The 23,280-nt window shown below is 44.2% G+C and overlaps 1 protein-coding gene and 1 long non-coding RNA gene across 3 annotated transcripts in view; one reads left to right on the forward strand and one right to left on the reverse strand.

Annotated features, from left to right (window-relative positions):
• The window catches only part of LOC147108131 (rho GTPase-activating protein 45-like), a 245,525-nt gene that overhangs the window by 169,623 nt on the left and 52,622 nt on the right, over positions 1-23,280 (reverse strand). The window lies entirely within an intron of this gene.
• Positions 1,884-13,363, forward strand: LOC147108132 (uncharacterized). The gene is made up of 3 exons (XR_015080704.1): positions 1,884-2,251; positions 11,075-11,198; positions 13,163-13,363. It is a non-coding gene; the product is annotated as an uncharacterized LOC147108132 (long non-coding RNA).

The raw sequence follows: 23,280 nt of genomic DNA on the forward strand, positions 1-23,280 counted from the left end.
ACGCGACTAAATTAAATAATTACAAGTAAATGTGATTGTCTCCAATGTGCCTAGATAGATTGGGACCAAGGTTGCTTGGTTTTAGTCTTTTTGTTTAACATAGTTCAACATAGTTTGGCACTATAGACAGTAGCTTTGAGGCGTTATATATTTCCTAGTAGTGGTGTAGTCCCACACCACCTTTCAACTTCATTAACCTTTCGCCTGCTTCATGCCATCTCTCATACATTCAACAGACAACAACAACTTGCATTTATATAGCACCTTTAATGTAGTAAAACGTCCCAAGGCGCTATTTGTTATTGTGCTTGTATATAATCTGCAGTGAGTAGTTTTACAATTATTTATATTCCAGTTTATTTATATCACAGGAGCGATTATCAAACAAAATAAAGACAACAGAAAGAAAACTGGAATATAAATAATTGTAAAAAACTACTCACTGCAGATTATATGCAAGCACAATAACAAATAGCCAAGGATGAGGTTAAGGCACTTGTTCATTCTTGACGGTCTGCTGGTATTCAGAAATCACCCAAGCTTTACTACCTCTGTTTGTGACATGTTCAGAATCAGTCAAATGAATCTGTCTTGTAAATCACCAGCTATTTACAGTATTATTCTATATTATTCAAATATGTTCACTTGGAAGGCAGTCAGACATCTTTGAACCTTTACTGACTATTCCGCCATGCGTTAGACTTATCCTACAGGCTTGGGGGTTTGCCCACTATATTAATGTGATGTAAATGCAAAATGCTCATTGATTTCTTTGTCCCCAAGATTGAGACCACCTGGTAGGTAGTTTTCTCTGCCGCTACCTACCCTTCCTCTCTTCCCTCCCCTCACTCCTAAAATCTCTCCCAAGTCCTCCATCCTAGCCCTGGTCCCTCATTACTCTGCAGTTTTCCCTCCATCTCTCCCATGCCCATTCCTGGGTCACTTGCTCGAGGAGGCCCATCTCCCTTTATCTCCACCCCACTCGACCTCTGATCATTCAACTTCTCCTACTGGCCCCCAGCCTAACTGATATGGTTACCTCAGGCATTGTCTCCCTCCGTCCTCCCCAACTACCTCACCTCTCTAAACGCCCTTCCCTCTATGAGATTCTCAAATGAATCGTTGTCTCCAGCTTCATAACCATCGCTTCCTAAATTTCTTGTTTGAATACCTCTAGTCCAATTTCCACCCTGCTCACAGTAGTGAGTTGATCTTAGCCAACATCACAAACACCTTGTGAGACTGTGCTCATTATCCTTCTTTGTCCTCCTTGACCACTCTGCAGTATTTGATATGCTGGATCATGCTAGTATCCTCCATCATCTTTCCTTCTTTGTTCAGCTCACTGGGACTGCCCTTGCATGATTCCACTCATAACTTTCTGAATACAGCCATTTAATCTCCAGCAATGGCTTCTCTTCCCACCTTTACGCTGTCTCCTCCAGAAGTCCCCCAAAGTTCTATCCTTGGCCCCCTCCTTTTCATCATTTACATGCTACCCCTTAGTAACATCATCTGAATCTCTCCATCACAATTACCACTTGCGTGCTGTCAGACTGCCTGACCAACATCAAGTCATGGATAAGCCACAACCTCCTCCTAATTAACATTGGGAAGATCAAAGCGATCATTTTCGGCTCCCAATATAAAATCTGCTCTCTTGACACTGATTCCATCTCCCTCCCAAATCACTTGCTCAGACTGAATTAGATGGTGCATAACCTTGGTGTCCCTTTGACCCTGAGCTGGGCTTTAAACACCACATCCTCATCCCTCAGCAAGACCACCTATTTCCACATCTGCAAACTACCTCAGTCCCTCTGCAGCGGAAACCCTTACCATTTGTTCGTCATCTCTAGACTTCATGGGGATCAGACCCCTCCCCCACCCCCGGGGTCATGGATCGGATCTACCTTCTCCTGCCGTCTGCTCCGGAGTCCTCCCCGCCCGACTGAAAGCCAAGCCTGTCAATCAGGCTGACTTCCAGGTGGAGAACCCGTCAAGGACAAAAGACGCACACCGTGGAGTTAAAACTCAGCCTGCGGAGAATCCCGGACTTCTGGGTTTCCTGTCCGAAACTCCGCCCCCCCCCCTCCTCCGCCTATGTAACTGTTAACAGCCAGGCCCATTATTCCAATACAAAAGCAAAATACTGCGGATGCTGGAAATCTGAAACAAAAACAGAAAATGCTGGAAATACTCAGCAGGTCAGGCAGCATCTGTGAAGAGAGAAACAGAGTTAACGTTTCAGGTCGGTGACCCTTCGTCAGAACTGGAAAAAGCTGGAGATGTAACAGGTTTTTATGCAAGTGTAGGGGCAGGGAAAGGGGGCAGGGGAGGAAAGAACAAAAGGGAAGGTCTGTGATACGAGAGATCATTATTTCAATGCTCTTCTTGCCAGCCTCCCATTCTCCACCCTTTACAAACTCCAATTTGTCCAAAATGCCTATATCCTGTCCTGCACTAAGTCCTGCTCGCCATCGCCCACATCCTCACTGACCTACACTGGTTCCCTGCTCACCAAAGTATTAAACTTAAACTCCTCAATCTTGTCTTTAAACTCTGCCATGGCCTGCCAGCTTCTCCAGCCTTCTATTCCACCCCCTGCATCATTTGGTACTCTGACTCTGGCGTCTTGTACATCCCTCCCCCCAACCCTTCATCCCACCATTGGTGGCAGAGTCCTTCTGCCAACTTGGCCCAGCCCTTTGGAATGTCCTGCCTAAAGTCCTCTGCTCCTCCACTTCCCACTCCTGCTTTAAAATCCTTTTCAAAAAACAAATTTTCAGCCAGTCTTTCATCAACAACAACTTGTATTTATATAGCGCCTTTAACGCAATAAAACATCCCAAGGCACTTCACAGGAGCGATTATCAAACAAAATTTGACACTGAGCCACATAAGGAGATATTAGGGCAGGTGACCAAAAGCTTGGTCAAAGAGGTTGGTTCTAAGGAGCGTTTTAAAGGAGGAGAGAGATAGAGATGGAGAGGTTTAGGGAGGGAATTCCAAAGCTTAGGACCGTGGCAGCTGAAGGGACGGCCGTCAATGTGGAGTGATTAAAATCAGGAGTGCTCAAGAGGCCAGAATTGGAGGAGCGAAGATATCTCGTCACTCGGACCAAACCACTTCCCCATGGTTTGGCATTAGTTTTCCTGTCTATTTCTATTTATAAAACGCCGTGGAACTTTATTTTACATTAAAATCAATATATAAATGCAAGTTGTTGTTGCTGCTGCTGTTATTGCTCCATGGAAGAATTTCTAGCCACAACAATGAGAATGAAGGGATGATTTTGCAAAGTTTCGCTCCCAGCATGGAAATGTGCATTGTAGATTGGACCGTAACATTATAGGGCAGATTCTATGGGCTGGATTTTGTCAATGGGGGCACGTTGGGGGTGGGACTGCTGGTTATCGGGTTTTAGTCTCGCCCCCAATGATGCCCGGCCAACCTACGCTATTTTCCCTCGATTGACCTTGTTAAGCCCGCCCTGCGGGCTTAGCCGGCCAACTAAGGGAAAGCCGGTGACAGAGGACGTCAGCGTATGATGTTTCATCTGTCAAAAATTTTTGACAGATGAATTGACAGCGTTTGACAGCTTTGAGAAGCTGTCAATCACTGACAATCTCTGTTCTAAGGTGAGTCCTTGTACTGAAGACTCACCAAACCTCTTTCCTCAGCAGAAATCAGATGGCTGCTGCATCTGAGAATGCAGCATCCATTCTGTCATCTCTGCCGTTGAGATGAGGCACCTCCGGAGCCCCACGGGTTGAAGCCTGCAGAAAGAAACAAAGGTAAGTAAACTTTTTCCAACACTTTACACTCACCTCTCATACTTACCTCTCCACACTTGCACCCATCACTCACCTCCACAGCGCACTTTTCGATCCCTCTCACCCCTGCCAACCCACTGCTCGCCTCGCTGACCCTGGCGAGGTTCGCAGCCATCAGGAAGCCCGCACTTGCAGGGGTAAAATGGGGATAAGCCTCTTAACTGCCTGTTAACTACCTGTTAACAGGCAGTTAAATGGTTGTAATCCCCTTCCCGCCTTGAGGAGACGGGTCCCTGCATGACTTGGGGACCCCAGGAAGATGGCTTGGAGGCAGGTTGGGAGCAGGTTCGGTACCCACTCCCAGTTTCTGCTTTTTTCCCGGCAGTCCCACCTCCATACCCACCTCCCCAGGGTTGGCTAATTGTAGTGTATGTACCTTGAAGAAGGAACTATATTCTGCAGCCCCTGTATACTGCAGTACCAGTAGTAACCGCCCCTGTATATAAGCCTGTGCAGTAACTTTGTATAGTAGTTCCAGTTTTGTCTCCATTCAGTAAACACCTGTTATAACCAACTTCTGCAGTCCGTGTCTCAATTACACATGGACGTTACATTGGCGACGAACAGATCCGAACTTACCTACAGTTCTGCACCACCTCACGGGGATCCATCCCTGAAGCGAAGTTATTAGAGGTCGGAGCCAGAAGGAAGAAATCCAAAAAGAAAAAAAAAACAAACAGAAGAAACGGGCGTCGACCGTGGGCAACCGCCCTCTGATTCATCGAATTCGAAGATTTACAGGAGAGGCTGTCGAGAGCTGGGCTTGGTTATCCAGTCTATGGTGTTCCAGCTAATCGGGCTGGTGGCAGGTAGTACACTGATCCTTCCTGGGCTGCGGTGGGCTAGAGCTCGATTGGGTGGCTTTTCAACGGGGCCGAGCAGCGTTGTCGGGAAGAGGAGAGAGAGAGAGAGGGTGGAGCACACAGGGCGCGGCCGGTGCTATGAAGCCGGGCAGCGTACAGACCCGAGAAGAGTGAGGGAAGTGTCCCATAGGGTCTGCTCTGATGACGGGAACAGTAATTAAAATAAAAGAAAAAGAAATTAGAAGCGCAGAAAGTCGCGAGGAGCTGCAGTTGCCATAGGGACCGCGGAGAGCGGCGTTGGCAGCAGCGCGGGGGCAAGTGCGCAAAGACCATAGGGCGTCGCCATCAAGGCATAAAAACGCCAGCAACAGCGCTGGCAGCAGCGGAAAAGGCAGAAAGCGCGGGAGGCGCCATCTTAATCCAGCGGGGAAGAAGGCAAAGCGTGGGAGGCGCCATTTTGTTCAATCAGGGAAGAAGGCAAAGCGCGGGAGGCGCCATCTTAGATCTCCAAGATGCCGAAGACTGGCAATATCACTGCCTTCGATAATGCAATAGAAGACTGGACCACGTATGTGGAAAGAGTTGAAGTATATTGCAAAGCAAATGAAGTAGCCGATGAGAAAAAGGCATCGGTACTACTAAACTTAATGGGCGCAAGAACGTATGGCCTATTGCGGAACCTGATCACTCCAGTCAAACCGATGGCAAAGAGTTTTAACGAAATTGTTGATATCCTACAGGAACACCTAAATCCTACACCGCTGCTGATAGCAGAAAGATTTAAATTCCACAAGAGAAATCAGCATAAAGATGAGAGCAATGCTGATTACCTTACGGAACTACGCAAGCTATCAAAGCACTGCCAGTTCGGAGCAGGACTGGCAGATACCCTACGGGACAAATTTGTCTGTGGACTCCTGAGTGAAGGAACCCAGAAGAGGTTACTCTCGGAGAAAGAGCTGACGCTAGATAAGGCTTTCAGCGTGGCAGTATCGTACGAAGCAGCAGCAAGGGGAGCTGCGGAAATACAGCAAAAGCCACAGGAATACGGCACCCATGAAATGACACGGGGATTTGAAAAATGTTATCGCTGCGGCAGAACAACCCATGACCAGAAGGACTGCTGGTCCAAGGACAAAACATGCAGGCAATGCGGAAAGATGGGACACATTGCACGAGTTTGCAGGTCCGGGAAGAAGACTAACGACAACAAAAAGACTACTAAGGAACAGTACAGGAAAGTACAAAAGATGACGGACAGTAGTTCCGAAGACCAGAAGAGCGATAGTGAATCCGGGAACAAGAGACTGAGCTGTCTCAAACTACACAACATAATCGCAAAAGAGGATCACTGAACCATTTGGGTCACCCTCACGATAGCAGGGTCCCAAGTCAAAATGGAATTGGATACAGGATCAGCCCTGACCGTCATGAATCGACGAGACTATGAGCGGCTATTCTCACACATACCCTTGAAAGACACATCCATTGTCTTGAAGACATATACGGGGCAGAAAGTATACCCCAGAGGGAAAATAAGGGTGCCTGTCGAATACAACGGCAAGGAAATACAGAAATTGCATCTGTACATACTGCAAGATGGTGGACCACCATTATTGGGACGTGAATGGATCAGAAAGATAAGTTTAGGCTGGCACTCCATTCAGGCACTGACTGTGGCTGGTAAAAAGGATGACAACGTCACACCTGGACGATTGTCAAAAATCTTAGCTAACGCTAAAGAGGTATTTCAACAAGGACTGGGAACTCTTAAAGGCGTAACCGCCTCGATGAAAATAGAAGAGAATGCAATTCCCAAGTTTTTGAAAGCAAGACCGGTACCGTATGCAATTCGCCCAGCCGTCGAGGCAGAGCTGGAGAATCTGGAGTATGCAGGCGTGTTATCTAAGGTAGACTGGAGCGAGTGGGCGATACCCATCATTCCTGTCATGAAGAAAACGTTAAACAATAAGTCTGAGGAGCCAAGGAAGGTTCGCATCCGTGGGGACTTCAAGGTGACTGTGAACCCAGTCCTTCACACAGTACAGTATCCTCTTCCGAGGATAGAAGATATTTTCGCCTCACTATCTGGAGGGAAACGTTTTACAAAAATTGACCTAGCGCAAGCATATTTGCAGATGGAGGTTGAGGAATCCTCTAGGAATTATCTCACAATAAACACTCACAAAGGTCTTTACCAGTACAATCGACTGGTATTCGGAGTAGCATCAGCTGCAGCTATATGGCAAAGAGCGATGGAACAAGTCCTGCAAGGGATTCCAGGGACTCAGTGTTACTTGGACGACATCCTTGTGACAGGTGAAGATGACAGTGAACACCTTGCCAACCTAGAGCAGGTGCTCACTAGACTAAGAGAACATGGGCTACGAGCCAATCGCCCCAAGTGCAAGTTTTTTAAGAAACAAATATCGTATTGTGGCCACGTGATTGATGAAGAGGGGTTACATAAGTCCCCTGACAAAATTGAAGCGGTAGTTAAGGCTCCAGCGCCTGAAAATGTGTCGCAACTGAGGTCATTCCTCGGATTGGTGAATTACTACCATTCGTTTTTGCCGAATTTGTCCACAATTCTGCACCCACTAAACACCCTGCTACAAACTGGAGTAGCATGGAAATGGAGCGATGAATGTAAGCGGGCCTTTCAGGAGTGTAAAGGCCTGATCACTTCAAGAGAAGTATTGGCTCACTACAACCCATCACTACTGATAAGACTGGCGTGTGATGCGTCTCCCTATGGCGTTGGGAGCGGTACTGTCACATAAATCCCTTGATGGTTGAGAGAGGCCGATAGCTTTTGCGTCACGCTCGTTAACTGCAGCCGAGCGTAACTACGCCCAGATTGACAGAGAGGCCCTCAGCCTGGTGTGGGGGGTGAAGAAGTTCAATCACTACCTGCACGGACAGAAATTTACTCTACTAACTGATCATCAACCTCTTGTCTCCATTTTCAACCCTAAGAAGGGCGTCCCAATAATGACAGCACAACGGCTACAGAGGTGGTCCCTTTTCCTAGGGGCACACCAATATGACATCAAGTACAAAGGAACTAAACAGCATGGGATTGCTGATGGATTGTCGCGCCTACCGTTGCCGACGGTGGAAGAAGCACCTGCAGTGGATCCTGTGGAGATATTCCACTCGACCATAGTCGAATGTCTACCTGTGACGAATGCAAACATAGAAAAGGAAACACGAAATGACCCGACACTCTCCAGGGTCTATGATTTAACGGTGAAGGGATGGCCAGCACATGGCGAACCACTGTTGCCAGCATTCTCGCCAAGAAGAGAACAGCTGTCAGTGTGCCGAGGAACCTTGATGTGTGGATCCAGAGTAGTAATTCCACCCAAATTGAAGGATAGAGTGCTCAATGAGCTTCATGAGGGTCATCTGGGAGGGGTAAAAATGAAGAACTTAGCCAGAGCGTTTGTGTGGTGGCCGGGAATCGATAGAGAAATCGAAGAGATGACCAAGAGCTGTACAGGATGCCAGAAGGTCCAAAACGCCCCACCACAAGCCCCTCTACATCCATGGGAGTGGCCCTCATCTCCATGGCAAAGGGTACACATTGATTTTGCTGGTCCATTTATGGACTCGATGTTTTTAATTGCGGTGGATGCACATTCAAAGTGGACAGAGGTAATAAAAATGTCCTCAACCACCACAGAAAAAACTATCACAGTCTTACGAACCATATTCGCCAGAAATGGGCTGCCTGAACAGATTTGCTCCGACAATGGACCACAGTTTGTGTCTGAAGAGTTCCGGAGGTTCTTAAAGAACAATGGTGAGGTTCGTTCAAACCTTCAAGAAGGCTATCAAGGCAATGTGTAATGAAGACATACCCCTACAACACAAGGCGGATAACTTCTTGTTTGCCTACCGGAATGCGACACATACGGTTACCAACCAAACTCCAGCCATGATGTTCTTCAATCGAAGACTACGATGCCGCTTGGATTTGGTTAAGCCAAACATCAGAAGAGATGTGGAGAACAGGCAGTTTCAGAATATGAATGAAAGGCCAACCAGGAGCTTCAAGATAGGTCAACCAGTTTTGGCCCGGGACTACCGCACAGAGAAATGGCAGCCAGGAACGATCTGCACACGGCAAGGACCTCTAATGTATACCGTGGACGTTGGAGAGAGCATTGTAAGACGCCATGCTGACCAGATTCTAGAGTCACTGGAAAACGTCAAATCTACACCACGATCCTATACACCTGGTGATGAAACCGAAGTACCAATTGCATCTACCTCAGAATCGGTGATATTGGAAGCAGACGAACCAAACAACGACGTTGATCCCGAATCAACTTTGCCAGAAGAACCTGATACCCCAAAGAGGCGTTATCCAGACAGAATCAGGAAGCCTCCTCAAAGACTGAATTTATAATTGATTAACTTCAGCTAATGTATATAGCAACTGTAATTGTAAATATGTTATTTAATTATTAATCGAATGTTATGTACGGTTTAGCTAAAAGGGGAGGAATTGTCGTGTATGTACCTTGAAGAAGGAACTATATTCTGCAGCCCCTGTATACTGCAGTACCAGTAGTGACCACCCCTGTATATAAGCCTGTGCAGTAACTTTGTATAGTAGTTCCAGTTTTGTCTCCATTCAGTAAACACCTGTTATAACCAACTTCTGCAGTCCGTGTCTCAATTACACACGGACATTACACTAATCTTGCAAATTTACCACTTAACTATTTCGAACAAAAGGGTGAAATCAAGCACATATCAACTTTGGTTCTAAATTATCTGTCACTTTGGAGATAAATCCTTTTATATGTATCTCATTAATTTAGTACAATGATTGAAGCTGAAAACATTACTGACATTTGATAGGTCTAACCCACCCACCATCAATCACATTGTTTGACAAATAAGTCATCCCAAAACTATAATGAAGCTTCTTTTGAGTTAAAACTAAATTGCTCACAAACAAGTGTGCAGCATTTTAGTTTCAGTTTTACAAGGGACTCTTTTTCAAGATAGTTTCTGGAACATGCTGAGTACATGGCTTTCTCTGTCACCTCTTTGTTAAAGGGGAAGTTGTGAGCACCACAGCAACTTCTAACCACAGAAGTGAAGAGGTTTGCTGAAGATCTGTACAAGCCCTCTAAGCATCTCCAATTCTGTAGCAGAGTGAAGCTTGTCTTCAGGGACTGTACTTCACTGACTTGGGATCAATTCAACTATCCAATATTTGGCTCCTGAGTGGAATTTCCCCCCATTTGTCATGCAAGGGAGGAAAATTCCATTCCTGGAACCAATATGAGTTCCTACTGGAGGCACATTATTTAACTGAATGATGAATGCCTCCTCCACAAAAATGTGACGTATTGCCTGGCAAAGAAATATGATTCAGTTGATTAATAAGAGTGACTGCAGGAAATTATCATGTTTTAGACTCATTGCACAGTTTCATTCCACATAGCACATGTTAAACCCCTCAGAGACAGCCATCAAAGTGAACGATTAGCAAGATGGCACCGTGATGGGACTTCCCTTTACAGCTTACTCTGCAGGTTACAATGCTAGTGCTGAAACCCAGATCATTGGAGGTCAGCTCACTTCAACATTAGTCCACCCGTGAAAAATTGAAACACATGCACGCACACCCACATAGTGCATTAGAATGTAGGCGTTTGTTCAACTGCGAGGTTTGAAACAATAGAAAATAAATTTTCCATGGGTTACAAAGTGAAACAAAGTACACCCAGTGATTCTATTAGGCTCCAATCCTACAAAGATTAGCTAAATGCAGGATTTGGAAATAGCTACTGAACATCTAGTTTCAGACTTTGTCCATGAAGGATATTTCCTTAAAGCTTACTAACAGTCCAGCTGAATAATAGTTATTTTATTAATATGGTCATATATCAGGGACAATCTATTGAAGTAGACATCATTTTATTTCCCTGAACGAAGTCCTGCTGTAAACTCATCTAATAGTTACATTAAACTATTTCCTCCTTCACACTGTATTTTTTTATTATAATCTCACGATAATTGATATTTCCTGACTAAATGGGAAATATATCTGTACAACAATGAATAGTTGGCGCCTAATTCATGATTAAAGGGTGAACTCTGAAAATTCCAACCTTCTCTACCCAAACACTCTCTTTTTAAAATTTATATATATTTTAGGTGAACCTTTATTCACATGAAACTGGGAGATGTCAGCTGGGAAATAGAACACTTTCTCATTTTGGGAACCCCATGTGAGCAACAAGCACTCCCAGATTAGGTACAGCAAGGCCAAATGTAAAGTATAGCTCCCTCTACTCTGCCCAACAATGTGCTAACTCCAGTCTCAGCAAAGCAGCTCATGACTCTTTTTCTTCCCTTGACCACACTAGCTACCATTATGATATATTTTTTAATGTTCTTTCTTCCTAGTTTCTCTCCCAATTTGCTCCCATCACTCCTCATGTTTGAAGATACTGAGTTCCTTCTGGGTTCAGATCCACAGGATGCTCTCCAATACCTTACCCAAGTGGCATGTGCCTAGATAGTGTCAACGGTAAGTGACTATAGAGCGTATCAGGGCTGAACCTAATCCTGTTCTTATCTAAAGTCCACAAATGTGCACTTCCACCACCGATCATGGGATAGTGATCGGGAGCCACAAACCTGACCCATTTTCCCTTTCCTAAGGTGAGATCAATTTTAGCATCTCAACCACGAAGATGGCTGAGATCAACTAACTGAGCGCAGATCAAGGATAGAATCTGGGACCTTCTGGGAATGAACGGCTCAGCTACTTACTATCTTAACTAGCTCAGCCATGGGGGAGCCTGTTATGACCTCTGTAAATTTAGTTTCAATTAGTATCAAACTGTGTTGTGGGCTTATACTTGTCGGGAAGTAGCCTGAGACCCAGGAGACGTGAAATTTATAACTCGTGTGTTTGAGTTGAGTTCAAACTCAGGTTTCAGATATGAAATGGAAATGTTACATTTTTTAAATTTCTTTTTGCCAGTTTTCTCCCCCCCCCCCTCCCCCTTCCAGCTGGGTTACAATTCCATTTCCGTTGGTTGCTCTCTGGTAACCCTTCCAAGGGGCCATTCTTCATGTGAACGCAGGGTTTTAGCATGCTATAAAGTTGTCAGGGGATCCTCTCCTCACGCAACATCCAGAGATTTGCATTTTCCTATAGGAGTCACTGGCAGCAATTTTCTAATCCACTGCCCTGTCCAGTCCCCATCGTTCCTACTTTGATCATGTCATCAGGTACTAGCGTGTGCGTGTGGTGCCATCAACTATCTATCCTGAATCTATGGCCATATAGTAATAGGAAAATTCAAACTCCAGCAATGAGCTCAGTGTGAAGTCAAAACTAAAGTCCAACAGTATCTATTCAGAATCCCTAACAGTCCCTGAATTTCTAAGACAGTCCTCATTGTTTAGAAGCTTGACGAGTTTTATCACGGGTTGTGGTTTGCCCTGAAGGGAAATTCTCCACGTAATGAAGGACACCTCACTATGCACTGGCAGGAGCATCTTGGATAGTGGTGGCGGGGTCAGCAGTTGTAAGAACTATCCTTACAATGTGTCATTGGAACAGAATTTTGAAGATCGGGATGTGTCCCTTTCTGGAGACTGCTTTGCAAGTAAGAAATAAAAGAACAGTTGAAATATTTTGACCACTACAGAAGCACTATTTATGGTCGAGACACTTAGTGCTCTTAATACATGAAATCTTTTTGACCACAAATGCCACAAAGGTCAATATAATCCTTAAAATCGTACCATAAGAAGGATTTTAAAGTAATTTTCTGCTGATCTGGTAACGGCTGTGGTTTAGTTTCTCCTGATCTGTGTTTCCTGTTACTATAAGTAGCAGCTTTACTTGAAGACAGCAAATCTACACATTGACCAAGATGTATTTTTTTCCAACTAGTGAAGTTCATTATTTTTCTATTATAACACAGGCACGGTACGATGGGCCAAATGGCCTCCTTCTGTGCTGTATGATTCTATAACAGTTTTTCTTTGAGGAACTCTGGCTTTAGTGAGGAGTTCCACAGCAGTCCTTAGAGTAATAGGATGGTCACTAGTGGCAGTCCAATTTTACAAGCTCTCCGTGAGATCACCAAAAGGGAAATGGTTTGTCCGCAGGAGGTCGACTTTGCCTTCATTCCCTCGCCCACAGAAAAGAAGCGATTCTACTTTTCTAAAAAAGACTTCTTTGGATGAGGGGAAATTTTTTTGTCAAAAAACAAAATGTCTTATTAACTCCATTAATACATCTGATGCCTATAAAGATCACCCAAGATCTACGTGAAACTAAATGATTTTTTAAATTATGTAATACTAGGAACTGTTCCTTATCTTTTCAGACCAATATGTGTTAGAATTTTCCCTGTTCAATATTTATAGTGGAAAAAGTAGATGTGAGCATCAAGCAATGCTCCCTGATTTATACTTCTTTGCGAAAATTAGTGAATGAAGGAAAATATACCCTGCGTTCTTATTCTTACCCAGGTGCTGACACCCAACAGTGTTGATTGTCCATCAGCTGCTCAACATGTCCTGCCAAATAAGCAGTAAGCTCACAGAATGCTACTGGCTCATATCCTGCCTGGGTGAAAGGTCATCAGTCAAGCATCTTCATCACATGCCACATATCACCACAGGGCATTTGCTTGTATTAGAATTGTGCAAACATTAAAAATGCTATTAGAAAGACAACCTGCTGTCTGAAGTTTGTTGATACAGTAATCCCTCTTATAATGGTGTCTTTGGGAGCCATACAAAAATACTCCAATATTTGGGAAATATTATGGAATATGGAAATTCTTATGTTCTTGTGGATGTTATTGTGGCTTCTCCATTTATAAAAAATCATAAACAATGGATGCCACATCAGAACCTGTGGTGTATCAAAGAATGAGGAGCATTATATAGGATAAATAATGGGCTGTATTTTGCGACCCCCACGGGTGCGTGCGAAGCACATGCACTGAAAGCTGGCACTTGCAATCTGTCAAGAATTCTCTCGACAGATCATCTGCCTGCCCAAGAAAAGGGTCTTCGCCGGAGGAGAGTCACGCTTTTTGCACAACTTCCGCCTGGTAAAAGCAGGTGTAAGGCTTGCTTTTAGCAGCTTAAGAGTTTTAAAAAATAGAAAAATGAAATTTGATAACTCATTTATAAATTAAAAACACTCTTCAAAAAGGTACGTTTATTTTTAGCCCCGTAAAAACATTTTTTTCAAACAATTAAATTTTTGTTTAAAATATTTAATTAAGTGGCATTTTAATTTTAAATATGTAATGGTTTAAAAAAAAATGTATTTAAGGTGTTGGTGTATTTTTTAGTTGATCCCCATTCATACTTTTGACAGTTCCGTACGTACAGAACTGTGAAAAGATTGAATGGGGATTCCCTCCTTCCATTGGTTGGGCCGGCCCATGTGATCCCAGGAGCGCCCCAGGGATACATGGAGCTCTGCCCGCGCGGACCCAGAGAGGCCCAGGATCGCAAGCCACCATCGCAGGCCGCCAGGTACTTTTGTAGACATTTTTGCCGGTCGGAGGCATCCGCCTGCAGGAAGCCTCCGATCGCAAATGTTGGCCCAATGTGTTCAATTTGATGGGAGTGTGGTTTATTCCAGTGATAATACATTGTTGCCCGGCACAAGCATTAAAAAGGGTTTGTTCCAGAACGGACTGAGATAATATTTTGGGCCTTGTGATAGTGCCAGTGCCACGGAGCCAATGTTTGTGCCACACAAGCGGGGAAGGAGGCCACCACTCCTTTTTGTACCGGGTTCCCTAATAGAAAGAACAAAAAGGCTTCTTTCCTAATACCAGTTGAATATATATACATTTATGAATGCATGGAACGGTAAATATGAACATTTAAACTATAACAATAGAGAAAGAGACCACAGGTGAATAACAAATTTAGGTCTGATATCAGGAGTTCATCTTCACTCTAAAAAAAAAAAGAGGAAAGGACTCCTGGGTAGATTGTCAGAGGTAAAAACCCTGCAATCATTTGAAAGACAGCTCAATACTATGATTTGGGAGGGAGAACTGCTGTTTCAGGATTGATGAGCTTGGATGGGCCAAACAATTTCTTCCTTCATATCTATCTTGTGACTGCAGTCCTTGGAAGAATAGGAAGTCAAGACATTTTTTCCTTTCATAAATGGTCAGACATTTCGCATAACTTTTTTTCCCGTATCAGTAATTCCAATGTGGTTCTTGAAGCAGAACAAAAGCTTTTTATCCTGTACAGTCAGTACCTTAGTTAGCCTTGTGGTGAAAGTCAGTCCTAGTACCACACAAGGCAAGAATTTTGTTCAGAATGCTTCATATTTGTTAGTGAGAGAACCATAAAATATACATATGATATCAACGGTTGCAGCATATCCCAGGCCATTATAATAAGGGGCTACTGTATTTATTAAAATGAAACCAGCATGCAGTGACTTCAGTGGGTTGCACACTTGCAGTCATCTGGACCTGATTGTAATCCTCAATGTACATAAAGCTAATTGAAGGCAATCAATATTTTACTGTAGTGGGCCAGTGATTAGCTCCAGTATTGCATAACCCATCAGCACACAGAGCTCTTGTGTTATGTCGTGCTAACGTAATGTTAAATTGTTTATCTCATTTATAACACATGTTTTAGTGGCAGTGATGTCATTCGAGCAGTGGCTCCTGACAGCAATAAATCTTTGTTCTTGTGAGGCATAAAGGTCGCTAGGCGAGTGCTGTAGGATGCCTAACCCCTTCCTTTCATTTGCAAAACTTTCAGGCATTAGTTTGTGTCTTCCACTATAGATTACATTCCTTTCATACCTGATAGATTCTCTCAGTATGTGAAACATTTCAATTATCAACACACCTTGCAACCTGACAGGATAATTTGCTGTATTGTTGCTGATGGACTATTACTACAGTTATGTTCTTAGCTCCATTATAAACTCACTGGAAATTATAAGGGCAACCTGATATAAAATAGAGTAGAAAAAGACAGGAGCATTGCATAACTCTGTATAGAGATTGTATCATGTGTAGATCCTCTGTCCTGCCCCAAACATTCTTACCTAAGCCCACATATTATATATATATAGGTATATAATGTAGAGACAAGTTATGTGAAAATTTAAACGGAAGGGGAAAAGCAAGGTGCTATTAACTTGATAGCATCGCATTTGAGCGCAGTTATATTGCCACAGAAGGTGTTTATTTGGAGGGTCAGTCATTCCCAGGTCACTTGCACACAGGTGCTCATGGCTGCTTTAACCACGGCTGGCTCAACAGTTCCTCATAAACCTGCCGTAAACACAAGTCCAAAGCATAACACTGGCCATAATTTGCTAAGCTGCCAATCTAACTCAGAGGTAGCGTTCTCCGGTAGGGTAGTGGTAAAGCCTTCAATCTTTGTCTCCCATTTTAATACCGTCATGGCCTGTTTAAAAGAAAAACAGAGATGCCAGACTAGTGTTCTCATAAATTTATTGAAGTGATGCCAAGAAAACTTTATTATAAATCAAATCCATACTAAGTACATACTTGTACTGAAGGATATTACACTGACAGCAAGTGCAAAAGGTGGGACAATGTTCCATTCAGTCGCACTGTCATCCCTCATCTTTCTAAGCACAACGTAAAAAAATTATTAAAATAAAAATTTAGAAAGGAAGGGAGTGGCTTCCTGTTTACATTGGTGCAAGCTAAATTAACAGCTTGGCGTTGGTAATTTTTCTTTATTAGGTGTGAAATGTATTGATAAGACCTTATTTAATGAGAATAATTTTCAACTAAGCTTTTTTAAGCATTTTTTTTCTTCAACAGTAGTTGTAAATGCTTATCTAGGTGCTGCTGACTGTCAGATGTGCAACACTCTACAAGAGAGTAAACAGGAAACTGTGACTGCAAAAATAGTGCAGAAACAGGAAATGCTGTCATCTTGACCAGACCCTCTCCCAGTCCACAGTCATGCTCCAGCACAGTGATATTACATGAAGAAAAATCCCAAAATATTGGCAGCTGAAGTAAACAGCCAAAGCACAACATGTCAGAAGAACATTTACTATCTGGTTCCTCAAACAGTCAAGCCCATTTTCCGGCTGTTTGTTGACAAGCCACACCGACTGCTTTGTTTTCACCTCGTTCCCTGTTGCTTTGGACATTTAGTGGCTTAATGATGACTGTTCTGTTTCTGAATTTCACAGCACAGTCTGAATGAATTATCTATTGTAGCAATTTAATTTAGAATCTGCACGTGACTCACTGCATTAGAAACACAAACCTGTTCATTAAATGAACCTTTGGCACACGATTCCTTAAAGTAAACCTTGGATGTCACAGTACACATTTTCAATTCTTACTTGCAACCTATAAATCGGTTAAAACCCAGTGTTCAATAGTTCAAAAAATCCTGGATCTGAACCTTAAATCTCATTACTAAACCTACATTGCTCCCCTCTCTTTGGATGAACCATTCCACCGAGTAACAGGTTGAACGAACAGTTGGGTTGAAATCACACCGTGTGATGGATGCATTAAGACGCTTGCGTGAACTTCTTTGCTATTTTAATGAAAGTGTTGACTCATTTAGCATTCTTTAGTGGCATTCTTCTAAGATAGTGCATCCCCGTAAAATTAGTTTTGTTTGTTTAATTCTAGTCAAGTCTAGAGGTAACAAAGGCATGGATGAGCGTTTCCTCTGTCCTAATATCTGCTTATGTGGCTTGGTGTCAAATTCTGCTTGATAACGCTCCCGTGAAGCGCTTTGGGACGTTTTACTATGTTAAAGGTGCTATATAAATTCAAGTTGTTGTTGTGGAAGGCTAGAAAGGTCTGTCGTGCTATGAGTGGGCAGGTGAATGTCTCTCAGTTGTTTGATTTGTAAGTAGTGGAAGATGGTTAAGTTGGCCTTCAACTCTGAGAACTTCAAAAGACTCGATGGACCCAGCTCAGATGAGTTACAAGACTCTTTCTATGCCATTATTGTGCCATAACCCAAAGCCTTCCCAGGTTGCCAACAGAGGCCGCGATTTTGCCAGCACTGAGAGTGTGGCTTTGGAGACGGGTCCGCTGTCAAAATTGAAATGATTGACAGCGGGTTGGGAACACGCTGCGAACCCGCCTCCATGTAAGTTTCCAAAGTGTCGGGTCTGCGATTTCAGAATAGACCCGACACCAAGCAGCGGGGGAGGCATTTAAGATACTTAACTGCTTGTTAACCACTATTTTGCCAGCCTTTTTCTATTTTCCCACTTTTTTAACGGGGTTCACGTCGTTCGGAGATCACGTCAGGTAAGTAGGTCGGGGTCTCTATGTCTCCCCATTGCTGTGAATAAGTGACAGCTGCAAAAGTGGTACAAAAGCTACCATTTCACAGCTGGTCACTTTCCAATGTCAGAAGCTTAAGCCTTCAGGACTTGGAAGACACTTTTGAGTGGTATGCAGTTTGGAAGTGTTTGGAGTAAACTCTCTATCCACTTTCACCTCCTTGGAGCAAGCTCTCTCACCATTGACATGTCGCTTCTGTCATCTCAACTTCAGCTGCCATCTATTCCAGCAACATCGGTGCCCTTGTAAAAATCTCAGAATCCCTCCATGATCAGCCCCAACACCAACACCACCAGGCACACCAACATCACCAACAACAATACCAACCTTCTCTGCAATCACCTGATGCTGCACAGGACACAGGGCAGCAGCACCCGACAACATTGCTGTCCGGGAGGCCAGCGATGGCCTCACCATGGCCAGATTTACTTCACTTGACGCTGTACACCCTGGATGCCACATGATGCGCCAGGTTGACACCACCCCACACCAGCACCATAAAGCATCCCTACAATGACCAGGGGGGGGGGGGGGGCGGTAGTTATGTCTCAACATTCACTGGAACTCACAAAGACACTTCCAAAGGTGAACATAGATCTGTACTGTAAGGCAAAGAGTTGAAAATATAGATTTCAATGTTTGACAACACATTAACAGGAACTTCATATGAACATTGGCTAAACCACCCAGGTGCCTACCCCTGTGTGTTGTTAGTTCGTATGCTTGCAGTAGGTTGAGGATGAGTGTGAGGGGTGGCTAGTGAGATGGGGAAGTGATAATATAGATAGAGAGGGATGGGTGAAGGTGCAAGGTAAGTTGGTGTGAGTAAAGATGTGCAGGAGTAGGGTAGGAAAGGCAGAGTGATGTGGATGTGATGAGTGGCACAGCAGGATGAGGTTGAGTGTGGCTTGGCTGTAATGTTTCATCATCTGCTCAGATCATTGAAAGGCTTGTGCCACTCAGCCCGGTCCTCCTGACGACATCCCTGCTTCTGTCCTCATGTGCAACGTGCAACCAGGCTGTGTTGATCTCCTGGGGAGGCCTTTTCTGCCCATGGGAAGGGAAGAGAACCTCCCTGCATGCTCTGACTCCCTCCATAAGCATATGGAGGGAGCCATGGGAGAGCCTGGGTGCAGCCGTGCACCTTTGTGCAGTGCTTGTCAGTGTTTGGAGCACCTCAATGCTGTAGAATTTGGATATGGCCCCTTTAAGGACATCGGCTGATGACACGACATCAAATGACATCATCGGACCCGCTTCCTGTTAATTGGCTGGGAACCTTGAAGGGCGGGCTTAACAATGTAAAATCACTTGGCGAGTGTGGGCTGCAGTAGGCAGCAGGCTGGGACCGCGACACCGACCCCGCCACCCCGGACCCACCTCGGTCGGCAAAATCACAGCCAGAGAGTCCAGATTATGGTAAATGGATGTTGGCATTGTTAACCCAGGCAAGGGGTACAAGTGGACCAAGGATACTGTTTGTGAGGAAGAACAGGAAACATTCTTATCCTGTTGCTTAATTAATATTATACCTTTTAAGACATGCTTGATGGAAAAATGCTGTCAAAGTTGACAACAGTGATCTAATTGCCCAGCTCCTCAATCTATGCATCAAAATAACTTGCATTTAAAATTTATGATTACATCCTTTTTTAAAATCATTTTAACTGCTGGGGTGGAAGACTTCGGGGTTGATTTTCCGTGTGCCGAGAGGCGGGCTTTTAGGTGTGCAGGGGGCTAAAATCCCGAATTCGGGGGTCCCGACACCATCCCGCCCAAAACCTGCCTCCATGTAAGTTTCAAAGGAGGCGGGTACCCGCCCCGCACTGGGACCCGCCGACCCGAGACGGGAAGGGATTAGTGCCAATTAACTGCCTGTTAACAGGTAGTTAACAGGCAGTTTTTAGCCTAATCCCTATTTTGAAGGTTGTCGTGTGGGATTCCCAACGGTTCCAAACCACGCCAGGTTAGAGGAGTCGGGCCATCGGGTTGAAGGACTTGGAGGGGTCGAGATGTCGGTGTTCAGGTGAGTGATGTGTGTATGAGTGCAAAGGTAAGTGTGTTTGGTGTGTCTAAAGAAGTTTAAATTACCTGTACTTACCTTTACAGCCTTCCTTCCTCTAGGCTTCGGGAGTCCATCATTCAGCCAGCACAGAAAGCAGAATGGCTGTGATCTGTCAAAAGTGACAGCCTGCAGCTTTCAGTGCCGACGAGATTTCTAACTGAGTCTGCGTAGAAGAACTCAGGTTAGAAGTAAGACTGTCAGTGTTTGACAGCTTCAAGCAGCTGTGAAACACTGATATTTCATCTGTCAACACATCTTCACAGATGAAATTTCAGTCTGTGACGTCACCTGTTGCCGGGTGGCCCTTAATTGGCCTGCTGAGCCCGCCCAGCGGGCTCAACAAGGTCAATCAAGTGAAAATCATGTGGATTGGCCGCATCTCGATGGAGGCGGGACTACAACCCGAAGGTTGTAGTCCCGCCTCCTTCCCGACTTCTGAATGAAAATCCAGCCCTTCCTCTGTGTGGTAAACACAGCAAAATTGTATACCCATTCTTTGTAAATGAATTTATGATTTTGGGACACCTAGTGCTCAAAGGAAATACATAATGAAGAGATGAATGAGATATTTGATCAGGCCACTCATGATATAAATCATATGACGTATCTCCTCACATATTCTCTATATTAAAAGACAGTTTGTAAACAACATAGAAACATAGAAGATAGGAGCAGGAGTAGGCCATTCGGCCCCTCGAGCCTGCTCTGCCATTCAAAGCAATCATGGCTGATCATCCAAATTCAGTACCCTGTCCCTGCTTTCTCCCCATATCCCTTGATCCCTTTAGCCTCAAGAAATATATCCAACTCCTTCTTGAATATATTTAGGTAATTGGCCTCTACTGCCTTCTGTGGTAGAGAATTCCACAGCTTCACCACTCCCTGGGTGAAGAAATTCCTCCTCATTTCTGTCCTAAATGGCTTACCCCTTGTCCTTAGACTGTGACCCCTGGTTCTGGACTCCCCCGCCATCGGGAACATCCTTCCTGCATCTAGTCTGTCCAGTCCTGTCAGAATTTTATAAGTTTCAATGAGATCCCCTCTCATTCTTCTAAACTCCAGCGAGAATAAGCTCAATCGACCCAATCTCTCCTCATACGTCATTCCTGCCATCCCAGGTATCAGCCTGGTGAATCTTCGCTGAACTCCCTCCATGGCAAGAACATCCTTCCTCAGATAAGGCGACCAAAACTGCACACAATACTCAAGATGTGGTCTCACCAAGGCCCTGTACAACTGCAGCAAGACATCCTTGTTCCTGTACTCAAACCCTCTTGCAACGAAGGCCAACATACCATTTGCCTTCTTAACCGCCTGCTGCACCTGCATGCTTACCTTCAGCGACTGGTGCACAAGGACACCCAGGTCTCATTGCACTTCCCCTTCTCCCAATCTATTGCCATTCAGAAAATAATCTGCCTTCCTGTTTTTGACACCAAAGTGGATAACCTCACATTTATCCACGTTATATTGCATCTGCCATGCTTCTGCCCAATCACCCAACCTGTCCAAATCATCCTGGAGTTTCTTGGCATCCTCCTCACAGCACACACACCCACCCAGCTTTGTGTTGTCTGCAAACTTGGAGATATTACATCTAGTTCCCTTGTCTAGATCATTAATATATATTGTGAATAGCTGGGGTCCAAGAACCGATCCCTGCGGTACCCCACTCATCACTGCCTGCCACTCGGAAAAAGACCCGTTTATTCCAACTCTTTGCTTTCTGTCTGCCAACCAGTTCTCTATCCAAGTCAATACCTTGCCCCCAATCCCATGTGCCTTAACTTTACACGCTAATCTCTTATGCGGGACCTTATTGAAAGCCTTTTGAAAGTCCAAATACACCACATCCACTGGTTCTCCCTTATCTATTTTACCAGTTACATCCTCAAAAAATTCCAGTAGATTAGTCAAGCATGATTTACCTTTTGTAAATCCATGTTGACTAATCTACATATTTTTATAACATAGGACTGCTCTCACTCTTAGCACTAATTAATCTGATCATTTCATGCAAACAAGTTTCGCACTGAATGATTTCAACATATTAACATCAGCCATTAAATAGGCTGGGAACATCATGAGCAAGCTTTTGTTACTGGATGGTGTTACCAAACTGTACGCAGAGAAATTAGAAATGCCAAACACATTAGAGCCTTTATTAGGAAATTTCATAGGAATAGGAATAATATTTTGGTGGGAAATTATAGAAAGAAAGAAGACGACTTGCATTTCTATAGCGCCTTTCACAACCACAGGACGTCTCAAAGCGCTTTACAGCCAATGATGTACTTTTGAAGTGTAGTCACTGTTGTAATGTAGGAAACGCAGCAGCCAATTTGCGCACAGCAATGTCCCACAAACAGTAATGTGATAATGACCAGATAATCTGTTTTTTTTTTAAATGTTGGTTGAGGCATAAATATTGGCTAGGACACCGGGGATAACTCCCCTGCTCTTCTTCGAAATAGTGCCATGGGATCTTTTACATCCACCTGAGAGAGCAGACGGGACCTCGGTTTAACGTCTCATCCGAAAGACGGCACCTCCGACAGTGCAGCACTCCCTCAGCACTGCACTGGGAGTGTCAGCCTAGCTTTATGTGCTCAAGTCCCTGGCCACTTGCTATAGTAAAATGCCAAACCTGTGTGCTATTGAGACATAGACCAGGTTCATTCCCAATCTATGCTGCATTACCTGGAGCAGCCACTGGGTTGACTCCAGTGAACCTGGGCAAGTGTAGGGAAAATCATCCTATACTGCAGCTCTTGCTCACCTATTGGAGGTCTTCAAAGGTGATGAGAAGTTAGGATGGGGTTAACAGTGATAGATCGTTTCCACTGCTCAGTGAGATGATAATGAAAGGGCACAAATTAAAGATAAAAAGGGGAGGTGATAAAAAAATCTTCACACAGAGGGTTGTTAGGATGTGGAATCCTCTGCCACAAACCATTGTTGAAGCAGAAACCATAAGTACTCTTAAAGGGGAACTAAATAGTTGCTTGAAAAAGAGGAATATTAAAGGGTATGGAGAGTGAATAGGATTAGATTAGGTGGCTCATGTGGGTAAAAAAAACCAACTGCACAGATTTAATGTGCTGAATTGTGCGTAACATTGAATTAATCTGTGATCAAATGACCCATGATGAAAAATGCAAGTGTGTGGACAGGATCGGGATTGAGTCTGGTACCCCTCACAATTAAATAGACGGCTGATA

This window comes from Somniosus microcephalus, chromosome 13 (assembly GCF_052327205.1).
Source record: "Somniosus microcephalus isolate GS21.2 chromosome 13, FLI_Smic_1.0, whole genome shotgun sequence".
Taxonomy (NCBI): Eukaryota; Metazoa; Chordata; class Chondrichthyes; order Squaliformes; family Somniosidae; genus Somniosus; species Somniosus microcephalus.